This window comes from Ictalurus punctatus, chromosome 17 (genome assembly GCF_001660625.3).
Source record: "Ictalurus punctatus breed USDA103 chromosome 17, Coco_2.0, whole genome shotgun sequence".
Classification (NCBI taxonomy): Eukaryota; Metazoa; Chordata; class Actinopteri; order Siluriformes; family Ictaluridae; genus Ictalurus; species Ictalurus punctatus.
The window spans coordinates 56,733-64,970 of NC_030432.2; positions in this window are offsets into that span (position 1 = coordinate 56,733).

The following is an 8,238-nucleotide window of genomic DNA, read 5'->3' on the forward strand; positions in this document are numbered from 1 at the left end:
TGAAAATATTAGACGTGAAATACAGGCCATTAAATTAAAACTGGACAGTACTGTAACAAACCCATTACATGACAATGTAGCGATATCAGATCAATGTTTAGAGTGTTTTGCTCCACTTAGAGAGACCGAACTAGCTACATTAATCTCTTCAACCAATTCGTCAACTTGCATACTAGATCCCGTACCTACATGTTTGTTTAAACAGATTTGTCCAGGAGTAATTGGACCGCTTTTAAATATAATCAGTTCTTCCCCAAGCACTGGCTATGTACCTAAATCACTTAAATTAGCAGTTATTAAACCCCTGATTAAAAAACCTGATCTTGACCCGTCTCAATTGTCCAGCTATAGACCGATATTAAATCTCCCCTTCATCTCTAAGATTTTAGAAAAGGTTGTACACAGCAGTTATGCTCGTACTTACATAGGAATAACATTCATGAAATGTATCAGTCAGGATTTAGACCTCATCATAGCACAGAGACAGCGTTAGTTAAAGTAGTAAATGACCTTCTACTGGCCTCTGATCAGGGTTGTGTCTCGCTGCTTGTGTTACTCGACCTTAGTGCAGCTTTTGATACTATAGATCACACTATTCTCCTTGATAGATTAGAAAATGTTGTTGGTATTAAGGGAACAGTCCTCTCCTGGCTCAGGTCTTATCTGACCGATCGTTATCAGTTCGTAGATGTAAATGGTGTATTCTCCATGCGTACTGAGGTTACTTTTGGAGTTCCACAGGGTTCTGTTTTAGGCCCACTGCTCTTTACTTTATATATGCTAACCCTAGGTCAAATTATTCGTAAACATAGAATTAGCATCGTCTTTGCTGGCATGCATGAACTCAGGCATATCAGCAGTAGTTTCAAAACTCTGATTAAGTCAAAATCTGTGACATAAGTTGGGTGATTTCAGTTAAAGACATGTCATAGAGTTGCATTTTTTTTAGTTAAAGCTCTCCTAAACTCAGAAAAGTTATCACGTGCCAATGGCAAATTCTGAGCGAGTGCGAGTGAACACTAACTGGAAGACTGTTCCATAACTGTGGGGCTCTATAAGTGAAAGCTCTTCCCCCTGCTGTAGCCTTCACTATTCGAGGTACCGTCAGATAGCCTGCATCTTTTGATCTAAGTAGGCGTGGCGGATCATAGAAAACCAAAAGGTCACTTAGATATTGTGGCGCGAGACCATTTAGTGCTTTATAGGTTAATAAAAGTATTTTATAGTTAATGCGAGATTTTACTGGGAGCCAATGCAGTATTGATAATATCGGTGTGATGTGGTCGTATCTTCTAGTTCTAGTTAGGACTCTAGCAGCTGCATTCTGGACTAACTGGAGCTTATTTATATTCCTACTGGAACATCCAGACAGTAAGGCATTACAGTAATCTAATCTAGAGGTGACGAATGCATGAACTAATATTTCTGCATCATGTAGTGACAATATGTTTCTTATTTTAGAAATATTTCTGAGATGAAAGAAGGCTATCCTAGTAATATTATCTACACGAGCATCAAATGATAGGCTGGAGTCAATAATCACTGCAAGGTCTTTAACTGCTGTACATGATGAAACAGAAAGACCATCCAGAGTAACCATGTGATCAGAAAGAATACTTCTAGCTACACGTGGGCCTAATACGAGTATTTCTGTCTTATCAGAATTAAGTAGAAGGAAGTTAGTTAACATCCAATGTCTAATGTCCTTCACACAATCCCCAACTATACTAAGCTTCTGTCTGTCCTCTATAGTATGTATTACCTTTGCCGGATTTTTAGTTGAACATTGATTATACTGAATGTTATTATTGGAAGATGTACTTACGGTAAGCAGTCACTTGGAGTGTAGCGCCTTGGAAATGTTGTCTGAAAGCAGTTCCGCTCCAAGGCTGCTGGGGTGCAGGCCATCAGGACGAAACAACCTAGGACGCTCCCAGGACAGATTCCAGTTATTGACAAACACCAGATTCTGCTCATTACACCAAGAGACTAACCAATCATTTAATGCTAGAAGTCTACTGAACTTTTCTGCTCCACGTCTGTATGTGGGAAGAGGTCCAGAGACGATGATCTTCGCGGTGGGTGATCTGCCTCGTACCGTCTCGATCAGGCTGGAGAAGTCCCTCTACATATATAAGTACTACATATATAATATATAGTATAGTGATTGCAAACTTTTGCCCATGACTGTAGCTTATAGCAATGGGTTTAGGGTCTCAATCGCTGTACGTACCTCTGTCACAAAGCATATAATGAAGTTAGCTGCCAATATTACATATTAAAATGTGTATTCTGTGTATTTCAGATCTCTCAATTTATGCAAAGTCGCCGCCACAGACGTCTGTTTGGGCCTTCAACCGAGCTTCTGAGTGGTGGGATTTGATTGTTCCCAGTTTCACACACTCAGTGGAGAACTTTTGAATGTCCGAAAAAACTTTAACCTACCTATGCAATGAACTGTGTCCAGCAATTGAGAGACAGGACACAAACTTATGAGTGTGTGTACCTCTAAAGAAGAGAGTGGCCATCGCATTGTGGAAGCTTGCGACTGACTCTGAGTATGAGGGCATCTTTTTGGAGTAAGCATAACAACTGTGTGCTGGTATGTTCAGGAGTTCTGTGCTGCAGCAGAGATGTTTAAAGAAATGGCTGCCTATGGGTGGGGGCTCCCACAGTGTATTGGTGCTATTGGTGGATCACACATACCCATCACAGCAGCACAGGACTATCACTGTGACTATTTAAACCATAAAGGCTGGATCCACATCATCACCTTCAAGGTGATGTGGATGGAAAGGGACTTTTCTGGAATGTTTTCACAGGACTGCCTGGAAGCCTGCATGATGCTTGGGTTTTGATACTGTCCACACTGTGGGAGTTTGCAAGCAGTGGAATTCACATACCAGCTTACACCAAGAACACTGGTTGGGTGAATGTTGGCTACTATATCCTAGGAGACTCTGCCTATTCCTTGCAGAACTGGCTCTTAAAACTATTCCCTGAGACTAGACAGCTGACAGCAGAACATCAGGTCTACAACATGAAAATCTGCAGAGCGTGTGTAGTGGTTGAAAATGGTTTTGGTAGATTAAAAGGAAGATTGTGTTGCCTTATGAAAAGAAATGAATAATGCTAAACTGGTGAAATCTATGGTGCTGACATGCTGTGCTCTACATAACCTTTGTGGGAATCATGGAGAGGCCTATGAGAATGAATGGGATTCAGCTTCAGCAGCAGAGCCTGTGGTGGCACTGGCAGGAGGAGGGCAGGAATGTATATGAGGGTCTGAAGTGTTACTTGAATAGCTAAATATCCATATATTCTGTCCTGTCAAGTGTATTGATCATGACTAATAATCTTTCAAAGTATAAATGTCTCCCCTTGCATTTTTATCCAACAAGTTTTTATAATTTTGGTATTTATCATTTAGAGTTATTATTTGGTACATTACATGATTATGAAATATGAAATCATTAAGAAAGTACACATGTTTGACAAGTGGTATTTTTTATTGAACAAAATATATACACATATAAATACAAAGATATAAATGATAAAATGTAAACACAGCAAACTTAGAATGTGCAAATGTACGAAGTGCAAAAAAGTGTGCAAAACAAAAAAACTATTTACATAAGGCACGTAATAGGTGCGGGTCTCTCCAGTGGAAACCCTTGCAGCACGGGGAGGGGAGAGAACATGCAAACTCTGCACACACAGGGCCGCGGCGGGAATCAAACCCCCAAAGCTGGAGGTGTGAGGCGAACGTACTAACAACTAAGCCATTTTTTTTTTCAATTCAATTCAATTTGAATTGTATAGCGCTTTTTACAATATACATTGTCTCAAAGCAGCTTTACAGAAACAGAAACACAGTATACAGATTTTAAATGTGCAAATTTATCCCAATTGAGTGAGCCAGTGGCGACGGGGGCAAGGAAAAACTCCCTAAGATGTTAAGAGGAAGAAACCTTGAGAGGAACCCGACTCAGAAGGAACCCGTCCTCATCTGGGTAACAACAGATAGTGTGAAAAAGTTCATTATGGATTTATATGCAGTCTGTTTGACCTTAGAAGCAGCCAACAGCGAGAACCTCCATGTAGAATTGGAGTAATGAGAGCTCCATCCAGAGGTAGGACATCTAAAACGGATCAGGCAGGTCCGGAGAGCAGAACAGATCAGGATCTCTAGTATCTCCATAAAATCATGTGTGGCTTGACAGAAGGAGAGAGGGAGGGAAGAGATTGTTAGGACTGTGCTTAGTGTAACAGAAAGTCTAGTCAGGGTAGGCTTGAGTAAACAAATATGTTTTAAGCCTAGACTTAAACACTGAGACTGTGTCTGAGTCCCGAACACTAATAGGAAGACTGTTCCATAACTGTGGGGCTCTATAAGAGAAAGCTCTTCCCCCTGCTGTAGCCTTCACTATTCGAGGTACCGTCAAATAAGCTGCACCTATAGATCTAAATAGGCGTGGCGGATCATAGAAAACCAAAAAAGTTTGCATAGATAGTGTGGCATGAGACCGTTTAGTGCTTTATAAGTTAATAATAGTATTTTATAATTAATGTGAGATTTCACTGGGAGATGAGGTCTAAATCCTGACTGATACATTTCATGAATGTTATTCCTATGTAAGTACGAGCATAACTGCTGTGTACAACCTTTTCTAAAATCTTAGAGATGAAGGGGAGATTTGATATTGGTCTATAGTTGGACAGTTGAGAGGGGTCAAGGTCAGGGTTTTTTAATCAAGGGTTTAATAACTGCTAATTTAAGTGATTTAGGTACATAGCCAGTGCTAAGGGAAGAATTGATTATATTTAGAAGTGGTTCAATTACTCCTGGACAAATCTGTTTAAACAAACATGTAGGTACGGGATCTAGTATGCAAGTTGACGAATTAGCTGAAGAGATCAATGAAGCTAGTTCGGTCTCTCTAAGGCGAGTAAAACATTCTAAACGTTGATCTGATATCGCTACATTATCATCTACAGGGTTAGTTCTAATACTGTCTGGTTTTAATTTAATAGCCTGAATTTCACATCTAATAATTTTCAATCTTACCAATGAAAAATTTCATGAAATCTTCACTGCTGTGTAATGATTGAGTGTCTGTTTCTGTAGTGGTTTTATTCCTACTTAATTTTGCTACAATGTTGAATAGAAATCTCGAATTGTTTGTGTTATCTCCTATTCAGGTGGAGAGAGAGACTTTTCTAGCATCACTAAGAGATTTTCTATAGTTCTGTATGCACCCTACTTGATCACATATCAATCACATATAAAAGAATTGTAAATTAACTTCCCCTAAATGATCTACAGTGTGTTCACACCGTAGTTGCAGGATATAGAAATAATGCATTTATGGTGGAATTCATGATATTTCCTATATTATTTCAGGCATTCAAACAGTCATGAGTGTTGAAGCTGCTCGCACCAACGGGGAACTTGAGGCATCATTAAAAGGAGAAGGAGCTCTTATTAAAGAACCCTGATCACTTGTAGACAAGAAATCTGAAACAGAAAATGTGTCGCTTTTCAGTTTTTTAACTTCTCCCTACACTGTTGGTAGGTTGGGTGGTAGCCGTGTGCGGCCAACAGCTGAGACAGTTCCTGAAAGTCTTTTTCATTTCGCGTCGCCCCATCCAGCTCTCGTTCGATCCTCTCCTCGGCTCAACCTAAAGAAAAGGGTTCTTCTAACAAAAGCAAATATGCAGGGCCAGTTAATCCATTAGGCGTCATAGAGTGTCACCATATACCACCGCCCTACTGCCGCCCCACTGAATCCGATTAACAGTACTGAGCCACATTTAAGGTCCTCATGTCTTTTACCTCAGAAAAGTTTTCGTTTGGTTTGTTAGCAATGCCGATGTAAATAAGCAGCATTGTGTGCAAGGCTGTATTAAGTGCAAAACGACACGCATCACCATGATTTTGTTTATTTTTTAATAAAATTTTAAAGTACATCATACTTATCAGTCATCACCGTTGGTGTGTGTGTGAGTGTCAGTGATGATGATTTAGTTTTTTTGCGGCATTATGGTTGATAATGATCAGTGTATAATTTTTATGCTAATGCTGCTGACGTATTACTGGCAGTAGCAATCAAGACTGTTAGTTGAGATGCAAAATAAAGCGACAAAAACCATCGGGAGCTCAAGTTCGAAAAAAGAAGAGGTAAAGCATGAAAAAACAAACATAAGCTTATTACAATTTAGAAGCTATATCATTTGTCATTTTTGTGGTGTTAAATTATTTAGATAATGGATTTACAATGAAGACTGGGATTGGTTGACGTCTGTCCAACTCATAAAAATGATAATGGTTAAGCACACCACGGACTGAATTTTGCTTCCATAATAAGATGCTGTTATAGATGTGCAGTATCTGCATTATGCAAATGCATAATGACATTTTTCACATTTATGATTTAATATGGTACGAAATATGATTGTTTACATTAAAATGCAAAATATGATAATAAAGTGTGAAAAAGTGAAAATGAAACCCCAATTCCAAAAAAGTTGGGACAGTATAGAAAATGCTAATAAAAACAAAGAGGGGTGATTTGTAAATGTACTTTGACTTGTATTTAAACAAAAAATGTATAAAGACAAGGTATTTGATGTTTTACCTAATCAACTGCATAGTTTTTAAGATAAACATTTATTTTGAAATTGATGCATGTAACATGTTCCAAAAAAGTTGGGACAGGGGCGATTTAGGACTAATAGCGATGTGAGAAGTTGGAATAAGAAGGTGATGTGAAACAGGTGAGGCGATCGTCTAATCAGAGTATATAAGGAGCCTCCAAAAAAGGCCTAGTCCTTCAAGAGCAAGGACGGGTCGAGGCTCGCCAATCTGCCTACAGATGCGTCAGCGAATAATCCAACACTTTGAGAACAACATTCCCAAAAGACAAATTGGTAAGATTTTGGGCATCCGGTCAAATTTCGGTGCCAGAATCGAGAACAAGAAACCAGAAACAAGATCAAAGAACATGAAACAAATCGAGGAACACGGTACAAACGCTTGGTATGGTGATAACACTCAAAACTTTGCAAATTCATTGTGCGCAAACAGTCTCTCAAACTGTGGTTGTGAATGGTGTGAATTTGATGCAGGTGTGCGATTAGAATGAATGTGAGTGTTGTGGGAATTGCAGTCCAAGGTGGCCATGTTTGTAGGCCACAGCGCAGGATGGGAAATGTAGTCACTGGTTTGCTGTGATATGACAATAATGTGTTAATAATGTGTTTTCAATATAGTACAAGGTGAATTGAATTTTCAAATGACTTTTTTTTTTTTTTTTTTTTTTGCATTTTCCATACTGTTCCAACTTTTTCGGAATAGGGGTTGTAGGTGAGAGAGATATTTTTGGTCCTAAAATTACAGTGCTGGGAAAGAGTGTTTCCTGATTTCTTCTATCTTTGTGTTTATCTCATACTAAATAGTTTTAGATCTTCCAATGAAATGCAACACAAAACAAAGGCAACCTGACTGAACACATAATATAGTTTTAATTTTTCTATTGAAAGGAAAAAAGTTATCCAACACCAATCAGCAATGTGAAAAACTTATTGGCCCTTAAACTTAAAATCTGGCTGTGCCAACTTTAGCAGCAATAACTGCAACTTCCAATAACTGTAGATCAGTCTTTCACTTACCTAGGACTACGACTTACTCCTATGCTTTGGATTATTGTCTTGCTGCACAATCCAGTTGCGCTTGAGTTTCAATTTATGGACTGAAGACCAGACATTCTCCTTTAGGATTTTCTGGTGTTTCCCTAAATTACTGCAAGTTGCCCAGGCCCTGAAGCAGCAAAGCATCCCCACACCATCACACTTCCTCCACCATGCTTGACTGTAGGTATGATGTTCTTTTTGTGGAATTCTGTGTTTGGTTTACGCCAGATGTAATGGGACCCCTGTTTTCCAAACAGTTCCACTTTCAGCTCATCAGTCCACAGAACATTCTCCCAAAAGGTTTGAGGAGCATCAAGGTGTGTTTTGGTGAAATTCAAACGAGTCTTAATGTTCTTCTGGTCAGCAGTGGTTTTCACTTCGCCATGTAAGCATGGATACCATTTTCCCCCAGTGTCTTTCTGGTAGTGGAGTCATGAAGAGTGACCTTTATTGATGCAAGAGAGGCCTGTAGGTCCTTTGATGTTGTCCTTGGCTCTTTTGTGATTTCCGTTTGGCCACTTCTGGGAAGGTTCACTACTGTACTGA